Here is a 21,506-nt window from a genome sequence, read left to right on the forward strand (position 1 = left end):
TAATGGGGTGAACAAATTCTGAAATGATGAAAGGTGCTTTGGCACACTTTCTTTGATAGACATGCTAGTGAAGGCCCTGTAGTTTTGTACATTTCCTGACTTTTCATGAATCTCATCCTTGCAAAATCCCAAAGATCTGTTTCAGACTTTTCCAGGGAAACTGACGTAGGAAAGCTCTCAATACATCAATTTATTTCTGCAAAGCACTGCAAATCTTGCTACCATTCCATTTATGTACTGGGGCCTGTCTACGCCTTCCCTGTACCTCTTCAGGAATGACGGCTTCTACGTTTCTAGGTACCATAACTTCTTTTGGAATAGGTGAACCGTCTTTCATCTCATAACATGGTCCAGATTTCTCAACTACATGCACTGCGTTTTCTTGAAAGTAGCTTTCTTCATTAAAGAAAGCTTAGTACTAAAAGTATGACTCCATTCATCACTGGTAACTTTAGAAAAAGCACTTCTGTTGGCAAGTCTTACCTTTGGGCGTCTTTGTTCTCGTAACCAACACTATTTTATCCAGTGCCCTTATTCTGTTTAGAATCCAAATAAATTGCTTTCTCTTTAGAGCTAACTCCTTTTCAACTATACCATCCACACGTTCCTTTTGTCTGACTGTTTCTCTTTTTCTTTTATACTTCCTCATAGTTGTTCTTAGATTTCATTAAACAGCTTCTATCTTCTGGTTGAATTCTCTCCATTTTATTTGATTTGTTACACTTTATATCATGTTGTTTTTCTACTTTCTCAGTTGATCTCAAGCTTTGTTTTTTATATACTTGATTTTGCTCTTGCTTGCAGCTCTTTTCTCTTTCACCACTTTCTCCGCAATTATCCCATTTTGTTTCTCAATTGTAAGGAGATAGCATCCTTGATTTTGTTTCTTTCTTCTCTGTATTTTTAATGGCATTGTAGCTGTCTGTTGTTAAATAGAAATTGATGCCTGAAAAGAAGAAAAATAACAATATTTACCTTTTAATTATGTATTATGAGATTACACATTTGAAGTATTCAACTAGTAACATAAAGAGTAATCTTTCTAAAATATAGGTCTCTAAATGTGTATGTAAGTGGCCTAATGAATAACTCAGAACCTGTGCAAGATAATAAAGAGGTATGTTCCTCCATACATAAGCAGTTACTGCATATATGGGTGAGTGTATAAGTACCTCTATCGCTCTGTGACAGGGTGAGAGAGAGGCTTGAAAACAGGAACCCAAGGTAATAGTGACAAGTTGGTGACAGTTTTCACAAGTTTTCCAAAATTACATAAAAGTCTACCATTGTTAATTATATAAAGATTAAACAGCGACTACATACAACGAAATGCGCTGGTTTAATGGTTTGCTTTCTCTTTGTGTCGATGACGTTTCAATCCTCTGTGCAGTGTAGGGTTTCATCAGGACCTGGGGGTAGGGACATCTGGTGGGTCGACTGCGCAGCTGTGTGAAGAGTATGTGCCACAAGTGAGTGATATTAGAAAAAAGATACTCAAAAAAGGAACCCAGCTGGCTACCCAAGTGAGAATGGGGGAAGGCTCACAGTCAAGGGGTAGCACAGAGCTATGATTAAGGTGATGACACTATCGGGTGTGTGGGCTGATAGTGTGGGGGGGAACTCTAATTACGGTCTTATCGCACACTTGCAATAATAGTGTGCCTGCTGCTGCCAGCATAGCTCAGTCTGCATCCGTACTTGTACGAAAAGGGTTCTTTATTAACATGAAGGAGTTCCCGTAACGCGTGACAATCTGATGCGCTGGCAGCAAGACAGTGTTAGTATGCTTGCCCGAAGGTCATGGTCGCTGTTTAAACTGTGTATAATTAACAATGGTCAACTTTTATGTCATTTTGGAAACCTTGTAAAAACTGTCACCAACTTGTCACAATATTACCTTGGGTTCCTGTTTTCAATTGGGACACTATGCACAATTGTTCTCAATCCCCCTCTCTTTTTTCATTGTATATATATCGTTTCATCAAATATCAAATTTAACCGTGTTACACTTAACCAAAAGGTGTATATTGTTTCTTCTCCCTCTGACATTACTCAAACCCTTCCCATTACGATTGCGCATTCTATTATCAAGATAGACTTTACTATATTGTGGTAGTGCCTTATTTTGAGGGGAAGATGCACATTTACCCCTACTAAAATAACCCACTTCCCAACAGCCACCCATCACAAAATCTCCAAACCGAATTGAAAGACACAGTCTCCTCCCAGCATACGGATCACTTTATGGGTGTGTTGCGGGAAACATCGTTACCAATGCAGGCATTACATTGCGATGCTATTACACTGCGGTTCTCACAACGCAAGTCGTTACAACGACTTGCGCTGGATGGTGCTCTAGGATAAGGAATAGTATAATTTACTATCCAACACCTTCCCTACTGTACGTAGACTGGAGTTGGAATAGTAAATTATACTACTCCTAAGTCCAGGGACCTCCAGCGCAAGTTGTTGTAACGACTTGCGTTGTAAAAACCGTGATGTAATTTACCACAATGTAATGAATGCGTTGGAACGTCATACATTTGCGTGGTGCAGCATAGAAAACATCATAATCCATATAGATGACAAATCAATGAAGAAATAAAAGTGACCAGCATCTCATAATCGTCTTTGATCTCTAGGAACGTTTTGACAATGTTGCTCATTAAATCCTTTTAACATCTGCATGAAAAAGCTCATATTGAAGAATGGCTCACATAAAGAAAATTGGTTGGCTTCTATTAATTACTTGCCACCAGGGCCAAAACCCCGGGCTTCTGCATCAATGCATTCTTTTCAGTAAAACAAAATGTGAGCAAGAAGAAAGCCTAGAGGTGATGGTAATAAAACTACTTCTCCCAACAAAGACATTCCACTCCGTAGTGCAAGCCCTTATCCTCTCTCACATCCGCAGGGCAAGCCCTTATCCTCCCACACATTGATGGAGGTAATACCATACTCAGAGGTCGATTGAAGTTCACTCTCTGACTATCGTGCATGCAGTTGCAACGCATGTAAAGCTAAAATAATAAGGATCATACAAGATGACACCTTGCCTGACTACCTACATGAAAAAAACATTCCTGTCTTACAGCAACAGCCCTACATAACATGATGTGACTGGAATTCAACAATGGAAATAAAGGAAAGTTGACAAATAACTCTTCTGCTGTTATAGACATCATTTAGAAGGAATTGTCCCCTTATCTAAAAATGCCACCACACCCCAATCACTCAAAAAATAACTTTGAACATTCCTCTCCTGATAGATCAGAAATCAACAATCCTGACAACACTTGCTGTTTACCTCCACTTTTTATCCCTTCTTAGCCCCCTGCAATATGGGTAAATGTGTCTGCCCCTTTTACCTGCACTCTTATTCTACTGCACAGTCGTTTTGCAAATTTCCTTCTGTACTTTTTAAGCTACACTTATCCACTATGCACTGTAACGTAGCCTATTTCACCTTAGTATTAGTTTCACAGATTATAAATACCCCAGTTGAAAAATAAATAAGATAACAAATGTTGCATTCTCCACGTACTTTATCAATTAACATTTTACTGTATGCAAACATAAGTGTTCTCTTTAGTAATTATTTTCTATCAACATTATGTTGGCAAAGCCCTGTGATTCATACTCTCCAGAAAATATCTCACCTCAGTTCTTGCCTACATCTTTTAATTATATCCGCCTGTCTCATTCTCCTTTACCTGTGCAAATGCCACAAAGGCATTAGAAGTGTATACGAGTGTAACGTACTACATACTGCATATTATCTTTGTGGATCCTTTAATGTGGGTACTGCAGCACTGTTCCCAAGCTCAGGTTTACAATCCACTCTTCCTTTGTAAATTTCACAATCTCTTTAGTGTGCATCGCCAGAAGTGTGGCCATCCACTTCAGGTAAAAGGCACATTCAGTATTGTGGTGTGTTGATGACTGCTCAATCATCCATTACTCCAGTAACAGGGGGCGTGGTACAGCCATGTTATGGATCCTGTAACTATTCTGCATTAGCGTCCCTGCCTACAGCAATCGTATTTGGCTAATACAGACTTCCGGGTACATCAGGTACAGATGTGAACCTGTTAATGTCACTTTTTTTCTAGAGCAGGTAGCCACGAATGGTGTCCGTGTGTATAAGTGAGTGTCCATGATGCATGTGGTTGCATGTACCTGAAAGAGAGATTTGCTAAGGAGGTTTTAGTTCTTGTGTCATTGCATTCATCCAGAATGGCAGGACAATTTCAAACTTTACAAACCATTTAGAGCTCGCTTAGAAATGTTTGTCCTAGAAGACTAATTGATGGGCAGAAATGCTGAACAATATCAAGCACTAACCCCAAGCAGGAGATCTGGGCGTAAATCCATCATTTTTCAGCTAACTGTGCCATTCCAGATTGGATCCAGCCATATGCAAATCAGTCTTGACCCTGCTCTAAATGGGAACAGTCCAGCCCAAACTGCAGGTCAGGCCCTTCCTGGACAAGCATCCTAGGACCAATTTCAGGGTATCACTGCTCATCACCCAGGATAGCTTGAATCTAGTGAAATGACAAGAACAGGAACCATGTCTGGCCATACCTAGCCCACTTTGGATGACAAATGCAAAAGGAACAATTGATGGATAGAATACTGAACAATATCAAACACTCACCCTGAGCAAGAGATTTGGGCCTAAATCCATTGTTTCTTGCTCACCACGGCATTCCAGTTTTGACCCAGCATATGCAAATCAGTCTTGACCCTGCTCCCCATGATAACAGTCCATTCCAAACTGCCAGGCCAGAAACTTCCTGGACCGGAAACAAGCATTCTAGGACTGGTGTTGGGGTATTACCCCTCATCAGTAAGGCTAGCTGGAATTTATTGCTACAGTGAGCCCGGGACCCACGGCTAGGCATACCCAGCTAACTTAGAGAATTTGAGCATCAAATAATAACTCAACTTTGTATATCCTTCATGGTATTGGCATACAGACTTACTCCTGTCAAACCGAGTGTAGCAAATACCTCCTTTAAAGATAGAGAAGAGACTTATCTTCCATTGTATTTTTTTTAACAATATTAGGTTAGTGATTAGCTCCTTCTTGAGGCAGTATGTACTCATTCCTGAATATTCAAATGGTGGATTATTTGTGATGGAATCTTTCACCTGTGTCATGTGGTTCTTGTTCTATTTCCATGTGTTGGTCTTGGCTCTTTCTGCAGGGTCATCCCAAACATTTCGCCTTCAGTCCTCCTAATTTTGCTGAAATTATTTTTTGTTGACCATGGACTCTGTGCACCTTAGTACTGCTAACTAGTGCTAAAGTGCTTGTGCTCACTCCTGTAAACATTGTAATGTTGGCTTATACCAAAGTGGCATTTTTAATTTACATATAAGTCCCTAGCAAATTGGTACTCAATGTGCCCATAGCCTGTAAATTAAATGTTACTAGTAGGTCTGTGACATTGATTGGACCACCCAATTAAGTAGCCCTAGGCCCTTGAAAGCACATAGGGCAGGTTGCAATGTACCTACAAAGTTGGACATGCACTTTAACATTTTACATGGCCTGGTAGTGAAAAACTGTTACATTTGTTTTTCACTACTGCAGGGTTCTCTCCCATAGGATAACATTTGAGTCACCTTGTTACATTGTATAAGTGTAATTTCCAAATGGGAAGAGATAACCAGCTCATATTTTATGTCTCTGAAATCACAAGGTAAAATCCTAACATATAAAGAAGCCAAATATTAAATTGCATTTCTGAAAATGGCACCTTAAGAAAGACATTAGGTGCCTGCAGCCTCTCTCTGGGTCACATGACTGGGTGTAGCTGACAGTTGGGCTTTGAGTATACCTCCTAGACAGCCAAACACAATGGGGAGCTTCGGTGTGACTGGATGGTCCATCACTGACAGGATGGATGGGAGGAGCTTGGTTCAGCTCCACTTATACTTGAATAGGCCATGTCATGTCTCCACACAAAGAGCTGCATTCCTGCTGTAGTTAGTCTGGAGCCAGGGCAGGAAAGCCAGGTATCTGTGCACTTCAAACGCATGACTCTAGAAGCTTCTCCCCACTTCAAAGGCACAACTTTTTTATAAAAGAAAGGCCCCCGACACCAACTCTTCAGAACACTTCTGGACCTGTGGATACTTTGCCATGAAAAAGAAGAACTCATGTGCTGCTACAGGACTGATACCCTTATGGACTGCTGCTCTAAAGTAACTGCTGTCATGCTGTGCTGACATGCTGCATGCTGCCCTCTTGACGATGGAAGAAGAACTGGACCTGCAATTTCATCTTTGAAACCAGGACCCCAGAGAGACCCCAGATTAGGAGTCTGCTGACCAACTAATCTGAGCCACAAGGACATAAAGGTCTCCCCAACCAGCTCATGGACCCAGCTGCAGTGAGATTCTGACCCCCAAGAGGTGCCCCTCGGACCTGGACACCTGGTGTGCCACAGCATGCTCTTAAATCAAGCTTTTGAACCAAAATTCAGCACGAGCTGCCGACAACCCATCTCTTCACACAGCAGCATTGGCAGTCCGGGGGGGGGGTTGCCAACCTGAAGCTCCAGCATGCCGATACGCAACCCCCAGCTTGCTCTTCGCACCATGCTGGCTACCACCAGTGATGCTCTTCTTGCTCCACGTGACCCTCTCTTACGAGATTAAACCTTCAGCCGGTCAAATCTGGGACTGTATCAGAACCAGACTCCATTGCGGTCAGTCTGAAAACTCTACTTTGACCAAGTCCAGTGTGACTAGATAGCCACAGTTGGCGCTTTATGCTTTTATGTGCTGTATTTTAGTTTATTATTTGAAAATTCCTAACTCCTGTTCTATGATTGGATTTTTGTGGTTTTGTCCTTATTTTATTTATTAAAGTAAGCTCCATTTTTCTATCCAGGAGTGGAATCTTTTTGTGTGGTGGTTTCACAGTTTTAATGTTTGCAGTGTTGCACAAATTCTTTACACCAGTAGCGGTCAGTGGTGGGAGCAGCTGCCAGGCGGTGATGTGGGGAGGGGGAAGGGCAGGGTGGGGGGTAGTAATCTATGGATTACGGAGGATTACAGGTAAGTAAACATATACATAAATAAAACGAATTTCGTTGTGTGCACTGCATCGCATTTTGTGATGCAGTGCGCGCAACGAAATTGTACCTTACCCTTACTAGGGTAGTGGTTGGTGCATGACCTGGGATTACACCACAGTCATTCATAACCCAATTTCCAACATCGCTTATGAATTTGTGCATTACAAACCATTGCATTTTTATGATTTGACCATTTCTTTGAGGGTTTTGTACGTCGTTCTCGTACATGGTCATCAGCAATGGGGTTATGAATTGCTGCCAAAGGGACTTTATTTTGTATGACAACACTGGATGCCCAGGTAACAATTGGTGTTGAATTACTGCCCTGCTAATATATTGTCGAAATGCTGCAATTTTTATGCAACATAATTGATATTTTTGTGCTAATATTTTTCGTGCCTTGCTTTTCACTTGCTAATACTTTTCTGGTTAATTGCAATAGCATTATTATTTTTCTTTGCATGGGTATATGTCTCCATTGTTCAGACTGTGATATGAATCGCTATTTGGGTGTCTGGTTTAAGCTTAATTTGCATTGAGTGGATAGTAATCTTGAAACGTTGTGTATTCGCAGACACTAGCCTAAGGAGCTGCTGGTCTTCAAAAGAAAAAAAATGTCTTAATCTTTCTCTGACAGTGCGACAAAACTTTGGAATTATTTTCCTCCTGTATATACTGTCTATCTACATTCAAAAATATCCTGAAAGCTCTCCTTCTGTAAAGATATTTTCACGACAAGCTCTGTCTGTCATCATGCGCTCTGCCTCTCATCATTCTCTCGCATGATGCTGTGGTTCAGGGGCATAATTTAGGTCCCTGCATCCCCTGCCGCGCACGGGACCTGCCAACCCATCTCTTTAGGGGCCCCCATTCCGTCCAAAGTCAATGAACATCTGCGAGATATGGGGGACTTTCTTGTCCCTCTTCCTATTATGGGTGTTTTCTAATGCCATTGCTGTGACCCGACCATCCGGTGCCAACCCTCATATAGATGTCATACATTTATATTGCTCCCACCCGTTTCATTTTGATTAGTTGTATTTTCTTTATTACTATCTTTATTTTCTTTATTAATATCTTTATCCCTGGATGGGCTTTCATTCTAAAGCACCCTTACAACCTTGAGCCATGTCTGCACTGTAAATAAACGTGTAGCTAAATATGTACATATACATTATATGTCTCATTCGTGCATTTTGTGATACCATTTTCGGCGGTTACACGTTTGCTAACTGGAAATCGTCGTGTAAATGTAATATAGGACCCTAACGCTGTAGTCATATTTTGATATGCACAGAGTGTTCCTCTCAAACAACAATAAAAGCAAAACCTGATCAGCAAACCATGGGGCATTATAGTAAAAGGATTATATTACCTGAAGACGGAAGCCTACAGTATAAATAATGTGCTATTGTGTTTTTCTTTGACACATTAATTTCATTTTGTGATGTATAAAAAAAAAGCGTGAACGTTGGATGTTTCTGCTCCTTTCCCAGTAAAATCTAAGCTCTCCCATGAGCACAGTTTGCATAAATACCATCTGAATATTGGCATCATTCCAAACTTACTGGGGCATATATTTAAAAAAAAATATCTTTCATTAGAATTATCCAGAGAGGTTTGAATAAAATCATTTTATATAATATTTATATGATTATAATGCCTAAGGCCATTCCCCTCTTGCGTGCCTATTACTTTACAGTGCACGTTCAATGTAACACTAAATAAGTGTCATGATAAAATATTGCAAACTCACAGAAAATATTGAATTTGTCAATCGAATGGTAGGTATGATCATTACAATGTTAATGAAAATTCTTGTGAGACATTGGCGTTACAAAAAATGTGTGCTCGTGCATTACTATTATCATAATTTTAGATGTATTACCTTTAAATGTTCATGACATTTATTGACTGGCTACGGAAACACGCATAATATTCTCCCATGCCATCAGCAGTGTACTGATCAGACATACTTAGCATTCAGTCAGGATACTGTTGACAAGACATGACTACATATTTCTGATTAATGGCCAGGAATAGATTTTTTAGTAAACACATGTCTGCAGATATCAATAAGTTAGATGAATGGTGTCTCGATTATTTAAACGTTTATGCTTAAGCAGGGTCACACATTTATATTCTTTTTAACAAAGTGAAAGGGAATTTTTTAATTATGCAGATACCAGTACGTACACTCTTGAGCGAAACCCGTGTTGCATTCATGAATTCTATGTTTTATTTTCATTGTCAAATTTACTCTTTAATCGTACCAGTGGCTTTCAGTTCTTTTGTCTTCATTTCATGTTTTGGTCGAAAGTGAAACATACAACATTGACATCAAAAGTTTCATTGGGCAAGTTGAAATATAATAAAAACTACGGTGCATATTATCAAGGGGGTTTATCTCCGCTTTTTTGGCTTTAAAAGCCAAGAAAGCGGAGATAAAATTATCTCCCTATTACCTAGCTGTCCCTAACACCAGTTAGCGTCCATCTTGGGCCCCAATTTGCATGTCAGTGATATTTACCACTAATGACATGCAAAGTGGGCGTGCCAAAATGTTAGTGACTGGAAACAGTCTCTAACATCGCTATCTCCTATTACCAACTTTTGGAGATATTCGCGCTAAGCACGAATATCTCCAAAAGCTAACACCTGCCCTGAGCAGTTCTTAGCCATGTCATCAAAAGGGAGGTGGATAACATGGCTAAGAGCATTAGCTCGGTAATGCATGAATATCGCTGACTTTTCAGCGATATTCATGCATTGCGGCAGATTTTTATCGCATTTGCGATAAACCTTGGTAATACCAAGGTTTATCTGCGATAAAAATCGCCGCAGCTCTGCGGTAAATTTTTGTCTCTAACCAAGCAATAGCGATAATTATACCAATTGCTTGGTAATATGCCCCATCATCACAAAATCCTTGTAAGGGAATATAATTAGAACTTTAATAAGGGTTCTCAGGCTCTTTGAACCTTGCCCAGCATGGGACAGCCTCCCCAAACAACACACCTGCTTTAACTGAAATTACCTCTTCATAATGTTAAGGTAGCCAGATCAACCTACAGCTGTGGCACAGAAACTTGACTGCCCAAGATATAAATGATGCATGATTAATAGTAGGCCTCTCCAGAATTTCGATTAAGGCGGAGACATTAAAGTAATTTTGCATTACTCTTTCACACAGAATTACCGATAATTACATGATTACTACTTCTTGCATAATTAAGAGTAATTTCGTGTAGAAAGATCCCTGCCACAAGAGCACATTTAATGAGCACGCCCACATCCTTACCTTACACAAAATGTTCATTTAAAGCATTGGTCTCTTACACCGTCTTGTGAAATATCTTCTTCTGGTTACAGCTGTACAGAAAACTTGCAATCTGTCCTGTGTTGGTTACTTTCAAAACTGGTTGTGGGTTTGAATATATGGTAACCTGCTGATAGATTCTTGTTTTCTTTTATTGTGTACTAAACTCAACAGAGCATTCAGTAAAAATAATAACCTAAATGCCAAATTATTGGCTAATGAAAGTAATTTTATAGGGAGCACAGCTCAGAAGGTTCAATGCTGAAATGCTAGTTCTCCCTTTGTTTCTTTAGGAGACTGTTGTGATTTTCAAGTATTTGTCATGGTAATACCAAAGTGCTCCTGGAAGAAGCCGTCAAACAGAAGCAGGCAAGTAATTAGGAATGCGATTGGCAATTAGTAAAGCATTCTCTTAGATAAATGACTACATTAGAAATGTTAAATTGTGTTTTGTTTGTATAGCCAACATTTTTTTACAAAATGTGGAGGAAGTAAACAATGTTGCAAACTGTGTCAATAGATCTTTTTTAATAGGTTCAAGGATTTAAGAACGCTACATATATGCATAGGCACTTTGTAAATCATACTATACCATACCTGAAGAAAGAGATTTTACCTGAGAAACAAAGTTGGGTTTGTAACTTAGTAAATTGATAGATTCAAAGGATTCTTGACTAGGTAAAATTGGTATATTAACAATTAAAGGTTTAACCTGCAGTGTAAAATCTGCTGAGAGTGATAGACTCAAAGCAAACACAAGAAGATGATGAAAAGAGTGCTGACACTTTTCAACCCCATTCACAGATCTGGGCTGAATCCATCATCATTCTTTAGCTCACTTCGCCACCCCAGTTCAGATCCAGCCATTTGCAAATCAGTCTTGACCCTGATCCTCATGGGAACTGTTCAGCCCGAGTTCCCAAGCCGGCTCTTCTCTCGACTGGAAGCAGGCATCCAGGGACCTATTTTGGGGTAACACCCAATATCAGCCAGGCTAGCTTGAATCCAGTGGCAAAGTGATCAAGGGACCCACGTCTGACCATGCCCTGCCAATTTAGGGCAAACAAAGCAAACACAAGAAGTGATAGACTTGGCTAATATTACTTGGACATAGGTCTCTAATTATCGGTGTAAAATATATAAATCTTATTATTTAAACATATATCATTAGATGTCAAATACTTAATCTTCCTTCCCATTTGGTGTATATTGGATATCACTGGCCTTTTCACTTAAGTAATGCTCTATTTTTATCTTTGCAGGCCTAGTCCCTCCTGATTTCTCTAGCTTACCCAATCTTTCACATTATAAGCAGTATGGTTTTCCTATTCAACTATTTTACTTTTCCTATATATCAGTCCCTTGTCAAATATTTAAATTTATTGGCAAATCTGTTGTTTCTGTTACGTATGGCTGTAGCATTATATCACTTTTAGCTGGCAATGAATTATTTACAGTGTCTCCCTACCTTGTAGACTCTTCCAATACAAACTACTGTCCTTCATTTGAGCTACTGGACATGGATGGTGGGGAAAAAGAGGTTTCATGTCATGACTTGTTGCATGAACTCCTGACTGATTGTGTCAAATGTCCTTTACCTTTGACACTGACTATTGATATGACACTTTTCACACAACTGGCAACCTCCAGAGCAACACATAACCTGAGATAGTTCACATATGTGTTTTTAATTCATACAAGATTATTTTCGTACAGAAGTTCAACTATGAGAGTACATTTTATATAGACCCAGGTCTTCTGCTGATCAGTGCCAGAGTGGAAGTGCTCCCTGTGTACATTGTTATTATGATTGGATGTACATGATTGGCATATTTGTATCACCATGAAGTCCCTAGTAAAGTGCACTGGGTGTGCCAGGGCTGGTGATGACAAATGCTACTAGTGGGCCTGCAGCACTGTTTGTGCCACCCACATGAGTAGACAAACTGAGTGGTGGCTGGGCGCACAGCTGTGGTTGATTGGAAAATTTGAGTCAAATTGATAAAGTTTGTTAGGGTTGGGTGCTCCACCAGGTAGCGTAACCGTTCAAATTCGCTCAATGAATAATGCTTATTTGCGCACAAACGTCGTAAGTGCGTCCCTAGGATTAGGCACACCTTTTGGTTCGTCACAAAGGACAGACTCCGTTGGGTTTTGTTTGATTGTTTAATCGTTGTTTGTGAGTTCAACAAGTTCATTTACATACGACATTCGTTGGATGAATATTTCATTTCATATCCTCATTTCATAATATCCAATTCACATTTGTATCAAAAAACACACGCTCCGATGCATTTCGGGCGAGGCACTTTATCGAGGAGCTCTGTTGGAAAAAATATCATAGTTGATATACACCATAATATATGAATATCATCACTCAAAAAAACGGTTTGCGAGAACATGCAACAACGTGCAAAACAGTGTCAAATGTGGCTAATAAATAGATGCGTGCTCAACGGGTGTAGTGAAAATTTGTGCGGGTACATGATGTCAGGGTAACAAAGTGGCAAATTAAATAACTACGTGTGCCGAAGTGAAAACATACCGGGTGTTTTCTAGTGACTGGATTCAAGGCGGTGAATGGCTTGCACTGTTGGTAAAAAACACAAGTTTTAGGATGGTGTTCTGATATGATGGCAGGTCGGCAAAAAATAAACAAACTCGGGTTCGCGAATAGACTTACTTTGTTTTGAAGCTGAAAACGTCTCAGGGGTTTTCGATCCTGGACGGTCAAGTCGGAAGTTCTCCTCGTATCGGAACACACAGGGAACTTGAACGAGGGTTTGTTAGCGCGTCAGTGGGAGATTTAAATCTGGCGAGAACCCGGTGAGGTTCGTGGTGTCAGCAAGATAGAAAATGGACTGTTAGAACCAGTGGGAGTTTGGCGGCCATCTTAGCCTGGGAAAGATCGTGGCTGGTAGAACAAATGAAATGAATGCACTGTCAGAAAGGTGCAAGAAAAATGCGGCGACGTGTGTGAAGTGGGGACGGGTGTATACTAATGGGTGTGAAAAAACTGTGAGAGAACATAAATTGTTAAGGCAACCCACACTATTTGCAATGCATTATGATATCATAAAGATCTTTACAAGTACCAACTAAATTCTATAGCGTCATTAAGACTGAACGGTTTCAAAGATTGTAATCGATAAATCCAGGCTGTCTCTCGTTGTAGTAGGGTTCTGTTGTTATCTCTCCTTTCTTTTTTCTCAATCAACTCTAGTACCATGAATTTGAGTTCAGCTATGTTGTGTCTCTGTTCTTGAAAGTGCAAAGCTATGCTGGATCGTTCATTGATTGTCCGTATGTTGGATTTGTGCTCATTGAGTTGTATCTTGATTTTTCTCTCAGTTTTACCAATGTAGATCTTCCCACATGGGCACTTTAGTAGATAAACAAGGTTCATCGAGTCACAAGTTGTGTTTACATTCACCTTGATTTTGTGTCCCCTCATGGGGTGGCTTATGTTGTTTCCTCTTATAATGTTGTTGCAACTGTTACAGTTATAACAGGGATGTGTTCCATTGTATGTAATCTGTTTCCCGGACTCCCTTGATAGTATCTCTTTCAAATTAGCTGCTCTGGTGTAAGCAAAAATTGGTGGATCTTTGAATAAGTCTTTAAATTCTGGCTCTGTGACGAGTATGCGCCAGTGGTTTAAAACAATTTTTTTGTATTGATTGCTTTGGGTGGAATATTGAGAAACCACCACCATTCTGTTGTCTTCTTTTTTACTCGCTCTGGTGAGTACTTCACTGCGTGAGATGGCGTTAACTCTTTCAGTTGCCTTGGTTATAACATCTTGGGAGTACCTCCGATTTTGAAATCTGATGCTTATTTCTTTCAGGCGGGTGCAGTAAGTTGTGGGATCAGAGGTTATTCGCCTAATACGCAGCATTTGGCTGTATGGGAGATTTTTTTTAGGAATTCTGATGGAAGCTTGTGTGGTGTAGAGTATTATTCCAAACAGTGTTTTTCCTAAACAGATCAGTTTGAAGTTTGCCTTCTGTGAATTCAATGGATACATCCAGGAAACTAATTATATGATCACTGATGTGCCAAGTTAATTGGATTCTGTTGTCCTTAGTGTTTAATTCAATGAGCGCTGATTCCAATTTCTCCCTTGTGTCTTTCCAAACGAAAAAAAAGATTGTCAATGTAACGGACGAACATTTTGAGGTTGTCTGTCCAGTTCTTGTTGTCATAGATGTATGTGTTTTCGAACTCTGCCATGTATATGTTGGCGTAGGTTGGCACGGCGCAATTGCCCATGGACATGCCAGACAGTTGTAGGTACCAACGTTGATTATAGGTAAAGTAGCTGTGATACAGCGTGTAAATCATTAACTCCAGAAGGAATGGTTGTAGGTTGATGGGGATGTCACTGTTTAGAATTGCTTTTTCTATGGCGTCGATCCCTCTGCCGTGTGGGATTGATGTGTATAAACTTCTTACATCTGTGGTGCACAGAATAAGTTCTTCTCCTTCTTCAATTTGTATGTCAGATAATTTGGCCAGAAATTCAGTGGTGTCCTTTATGTAGCTCTTTTGGTTCTTCACTAGTGGCTGTAAATATCGGTCCAAGAATTTGCCCACTGGTTCATGGATAGAATCCGTGGTGGAAACTATCGGTCGAAATGGCGGATCCACCATGTCTTTGTGGATCTTAGGAAGCATTGTAATGGTTGGGCTACGGGGATGTTCAACCGTGAGGTATTTGTTGGTTCTGTCATTAATGATCCCTTTGTTGAGGGCTTTAAGGATGAGTTCCCTTAGTTCATTCTTATATTCCGAGGTTGGGTTGTCTTCAAGTGGCATGTAAGTGTTGCGGTCAGAAATGTTGTCCATTATTTTTGCTGTGTACATGCTGGTGTTAACGATGACTAATGCGCCACCTTTATCTGCCTTGAGGCACTTGATTTGATTGTTGTTTGTCCTTTTGAGTGATATTCGGTTGTGTCCTATTTTGAAAATTGATTTTAGCGATATCTTGTTTAACAAGAGTTTCAAAAGTATCAATGCTTTTGTGGCTGCATGGTGGTATGTTGGTACTTTTGGGGCGTAAGCCAAGCAATTGATCAGGTTTCACCTCTGTGGTTGGTGTTAACACGTTACTGAAGAAATATCTCAATCTTAATTTCCTGGTTAATTTGAATGTGCTTATCTCTAATTCGAGAAGGTTGCTGGAATAGGTAGGAATGAATGATGTTCCTTTTTGTAGGAGTTTGACCTCATACGGTGTCAACGTCGTGTCAGAAATGTTAATGACTAACGATTCTTCTATTTGGTGGTCTTCTTTGAACTTCTTGTTTTGGTCTGATTTGTTTCCTGTTCTTTTGCTCCTCCGGGGTCTTCGGTTTCCTCGGGCCCTCCTCTAAAAAAGGCTCCCTAGTGGGAATGCTGGTTGTAGTTGAATCGGTGCTAGGACGAGTCTCCAGGATGTTTCTTGGTGTGGTTGAGAAAGTAGCATGTTTAGGTGGGCGGTTAGATGTCTCGCTGCTTGAAGATGAGGTATCTGTTTGTTGGCTGTATGGTTTGTTGCGGCGTAGTTGGGCGTATATGTCCGCCCAGGTGTAAACCTCACCTAGCTTATAATCTAAAGTGTCCCTGCGGAACTTGCAGATTTTTCCTCTCATTGATATCTTTAGTGTGTTTGTCAAGTTGCAACTTGATTTCATCCAATGTTTTAGCTAAGTCCTCTGGGGAAATAGATTGTTCTAACTCTTTTTCAAGTTCATTGATTTCTTTGAACAGGTCAGTGAGTATGCTTGATAACTCTTCCACAATCAACAGGATTAAATCTAGGCTGTATTTGTTCAAGATAGCATTCCATCTTTCTTGAAAGTTCTTGGAATTTTTGCATAAAGAGGGCTTAAGAGAAATCCTGAGTCCACGTGGTATGCGCGACGCGTGGTGGTACTTGATGGGAGTGTTAGCATGGAGTTTCTGGTTTATCTCTCTTTTTGAAAGGTAAAGTAGTTGTTTAACACACTGCTCCTTTGTGCGGTTTGAGGTAGCTTGTGTGAGATCCTCATTGATTAGAGCATAGATCCGTGCGGTTTCATCCTCGCCAAAGGCCAGGGTGCTGGCTCTTTGTTCTGTAGTTTTGGAAATTTCATCATATTGCATGGTGTACCAACAGTGCAAGCCATTAACCGCCTTGAATCCAGTCACTAGAAAACACCCGGTATGTTTTCACTTCTGCACACGTAGTTATTTAATTTGCCACTTTGTTACCCTGACATCATGTACCCGCACGGATTTTCACGACACCCGTTGAGCACGCATCTATTTATTAGCCACATTTAACACCGTTTTGCACGTTGCTGCATGTTCTCGCAAACCGTTTTTTTGTGTGATGATAATTATATATTATGGTGTATATCAACTATGATATTTTTTCCAACAGAGCTCCCCGATAAAGTGCCTCGCCCGAAATGCATCGGAGCGTGTGTTTTTTGTTCCAAATGTGAATTGGATATTATGAAATATTCATCCAACGAATGTCGTATGTAAATGAACTTGTTGAACTCACAAACAACGATTAAACAGTCAAACAAAACCCAACGGAGTCTGTCCGTTGTGACGAACCAAAAGGTGTGCCCAATCCTAGGGACGCACTTACGACGTTTGTGCGCAAATAAGCATTATTCATTGAGCGTATTTGGACGGTTACGCTACCTGGTGGAGCACCCAACCCTAACAAACTTTATCAATCACCCCTATGGAAGGCCCAAGGTACCCCCCTGGGCAGGGCACAGTGTATGTGAAAGGTAGAGCATGTACTGGTGCAGGTGACATGCTCTGGTAGTGAATTACAGCCATTTTCGTTTTTCACTATTGTAACGCTATCTTGCTCCATAGGTTAACATTGGGGATGCTGGCCACAGTGGCTACCAGCATTTCTTCCCATAGGAACAAGATAGGATATAAAAGTCTAGTATCCCTGAACTCAGAATTTAATAACACATCTATTAGGAAATGTTATTTTTAACTCCTGTGCTTGAGAACAGCGCTTTTACAAATTTGCTGTTCTCTTGTCTGACCCTTCTGTGTGCCTTGGCCTGTTTGTGTATTGACTGTCTGGTTTGAGAGTGACAGGGGCTGGGGATTTCCCAGGAGGCTGGCTGAGTCAGCCCTAGGCTGAATGACTGCATTTGCAACTGGAGTGGCGGGAGGAGATAGCACCTGGGCCTGAATAGGGTTGTGCCTGCCTTCCACAATCCTGGCTCCACCTCCTGCTGGGGGGATGACGACCCTGCCCCTCACTCTGAAATGAAAGGAGAAGCCAGGAAAACAAAGTGCTCAAGAAACACCCAGAACTGGTTCAGACCGGGCTCAGGGCCCACTTGCACAAAGAGAACAAAGACTTTTAGGGGTATAAGTACAGGACCCCTGACAACAGAAAATTAGTACATCCTCGATTCTAGAAGAAACCTCTGCCAAGGAGAAATCTGAAACTGAAGAAGGAATATTGTCCAGCTTTTGCTCTGCTGGATTGCCCTGCTGTTGCTTTTCTGCCAAGGAGAGGGGAAGGACTTTGCTTTGTGCTGTGTCCCCTTCCTTGAAGGAATCTCCAAGGGCCTGAGAAGAGCTGGCTCCCTGTTCTGAAGTCCCAGGAACAAAAGGACTTCACCCCCAGCTTCCCCTGAGCTCTACTGAGGGAGTTCTGTCCTTCCTGGAGTGAGTGGCCCATGTTTGGTGCCTCTGGAAGTTGCACCTGTGCTGGGAAGCTGGAAACTAAGATTTGAAAGACTTTGCTACAGAAAAATGATCGCATCGCTCGCTGCAGAACGCATCCCCGACAGAGCGAGTAAATCCCTGCCACTACGAAGGCCGAGATCGTCGCAGCGCCTGAAGCCGCTGTCAGAGCCGTTGCATCCTTTGTTTGCGGGACGCACCCGATCGATGCGGGAAGTCTAACATCGCTGCGAGTGTCGTCGTAGAGCCTGTCATCGCTGGGTAAGATCGCCGCACTGCCTGCTTGTGGACCGCATCACCTCGCTGCGAGAGTCATCGCCGAAGCCATCGCATCAAGGAGCTGCGAGAGAGAAGATCACCGCTGGTCTGTGCATCTTCGCCCCGGAGATCATCGCAACTCAAAAGATCGTCGCATCATGCCTTTGCGAGAACAAACTTCCTACGGAACCTTCGCACCGGAATTCATACAACTGGCCTTCCTCCCCATACAGACCGGATTCGTCGCAACACACCCGCTGCTGCAGCGGGGCTGTCCAAACGCCTCTCCAGGGTCTCAGGGGAAACGCATTGCTTGTTTTTCACCGCACCAGCTTCTGCTTTTGGAACCTTGTCGCAACTAAAGGTACTGTGAGCTAACGTGACGCAACTGTGAACTTTTCACGCAACTGTGGATTATTTTATCGCATCCTAAAGAACTTTATCGCAACCTTAAGAACTCTTTTGAAACCATATTCTTGAACTGTGTATGTTGGATTTTTGTCGTTTTGGTCTTGTGTAGTTTAGATTAAATACCTTTATTTTTCTAGACTGTTGGGAAGTCAGTTTGTGGTGTTTTCACTGTGTTACTGTGAGTGTTGGTACAAATACTTTACACATTGCCTTCTGATTAGCCTTGACTGCTCGTGCCAAGCAACCTAGAGGGTGAGCAGGGGTTATCTCAGAGGGTTTCCCCCTTACCCTGACTAGAAGCAAGGGTCCCTATTTGGACAGTGGTACCTACCTCTGCCAACTAGAGACCCCCAGTTCTAACATTGTTGGTCTGCGGTGGGGATTTGAACTTGTATTTGTACTAGACCCACAGTGTTTGGTGTACATCACTAGTGAGTGCAGACTACTACGCCACTGCATACTACTGTTTTTAATTTTTTGATTCTATTTTTGAGTAACTCTTCAAAGCATTAACCCTGCGAAAGGAAAGGCCCTCAGTGAGGGGGCAGAAGTAGAATTAGAGTTTGTCATTGGAGACTTGTATTCCTACAAAGTTGAGGAACTTAGGAAATTCTGCCACGAGTTTGAGAGCCCCATAAAGACCACCTACAGGAGGGATGAGCTGTGAGAAATCTTGAAGGCCCATTGGGAAGCACAAGAGGGGAAATGATGATGTGGATACAGGGAATGGTTTTCAAGTCACAGATCTGCCTGTGGGCAGGGTGGGCTCAGGAGCTGGAAGTAACCATTCCGGTTGGGGGTCAACCCAAGAAGGGTTAGAGGAGAATCAAAGAGTGAGGGAATATGACTTGGAAGTCATGAAGATAAAAATGAATCAATTGGAAATGGATAAAGAGAGAGAAAAGGCAGCGGAGGAGAGCAAAAATGTGCGCCTTGGTGGAGAAGAAATTTCTTTTGGCTCATGAGTTGAGGATGAGAGAACTGGATCTTAAAGCCAAGGAGGTGGATGCCAGTTCAAATGGTGGCAGTGCGCAGCCAGTGCATGGGGGTAAAGTATACATTCCCAAGGATCTGGTACAGAATTACAATAGGAGTGAGGATATTTATGCCTGGTTTACTTCCAATGAGATTGCATTGAGAATGAATGGTGTGCCTGAACAGCATTGGGGGGCGGGCCTGTGGAAACATTTTGAGGCTTCTGGGAGGAGTGCTCTAAAGCCCTCAGAATTAGCAGGTGCCATGACCTACCCCAATATGAATGAGGCCCTATGTCTCAGGTGTGGACTTACTCCAGAGCAGTACAGACTGCCGTTTAGAAATTCTAAGAAGAAGGATTCTGAGACTTGGATGGAGTGTGTGAATTTGTACTCGTATGCACAGGAAGGTTGGATGAAGGGCAGCAAAGTAACTGATTATAAGGGGTTGTTGCATTTGATTAGTTGGGGGCACTTGAGTAGTCTTTGTGTTCCAGTGCTGCGCCAGCATCTTTTAGACAGCAAGCTGACAGACCCCATTGAGCTTGCTTAGGAGGCGGACTGCTGGATCAGTACCAGAGTCCACAGAGGAATTGTGGGTACCACAGCCAAAGTTGGGCAGGGTCCCCATCAGAACAGTGGGGGGGACAAGGGTAACCAAAAAGAGTCCCCAAAAGGGCCACAAAATAATTCCCAGGAGAAGGAATCCCAACCCCCCAGACCTAGACAGCCATGTCCCCCTAGGGGCAGGCGGGACTACAGAGATCCCAAGGACAACAGAGGTCTACCTACCTGCTTTCACTGCAATGAGGTGGGACATGTTATAAGCCGGTGCCCCAAGAGCCCCCCAGCACCCATTGGTGCTCCAGCCCCAGGGTTAGCAAGTGTAGCTCTGGGAGGGGATTTGGTTTCTAGTGGGGAGGTGGGGCTAGCAGTTATGTCCGTTGTCTCTTTAGGAGACCAAGAGATGGTCCAGGAAACCTTACTGCTCCCTGAACACTAAGAAATATGAGCAGAAGGTGACCGTCATTGGGAGTGAGATAGAGGCTCTGAGAGACACAGGTGCCACCGTGACATCCATGAGGTGTCAGTGGGTGTCTGAAGAACAGTGTATCCCTAATGTACTCCGCCCTGTAGTAGCAGCATACAGTTCAGTACACCTCTGCAAAGTGGCACGTGTTCGCTTTGAGTGGTGGGGAGTCTCTGGTTTTTGGAAGTTGTTGTCAGTGTTGCCTTGGCTGTAGACTGCCTGCTAGGTAATGACCTGGAGAGTTCTCAATGGAAGGATGTGGAACATCGAACTCATTTGGAGATTTTGGGGTTGCCTGCGTGGATCTGTTTGACCACGCGTGCTATGGCAGCCAGTAGGGGTGATTAAGCAGAACTGGAGCCTGACACAGTGGCCCAGAGACCTGCCAGGAGAGGACAGGGAAGAGGGCATGGGAAACGAGCCCCAGCCATTCCCACTGTCCAGGAGGAAGCAGACCCTGAGGTGGATGCCCTGGAACCTACAGGGGAGCAGGTAGCGGAACTGGGTGGCCTACCTGAGCTGACCCATTGGCAGCAAGAAGGTGGGCCCTCCAGGGAGTAATTCTGCCAGGAGCAGAAAGAGTGCCCATCTCTCGTGGGTCTGCGGCAACAGGCTGCAGACCAGGCAGCAGGTGGAGCGGCCAGGGATCACTTCATCTACTGGGAAGATGACTTATTATATAGCGAGCCTAGGTTTGCTGAGCCCGGTGCAGCCTGTGT

Source organism: Lissotriton vulgaris, chromosome 8 (assembly GCF_964263255.1).
Source record: "Lissotriton vulgaris chromosome 8, aLisVul1.2, whole genome shotgun sequence".
In the NCBI taxonomy this organism is placed as follows: Eukaryota; Metazoa; Chordata; class Amphibia; order Caudata; family Salamandridae; genus Lissotriton; species Lissotriton vulgaris.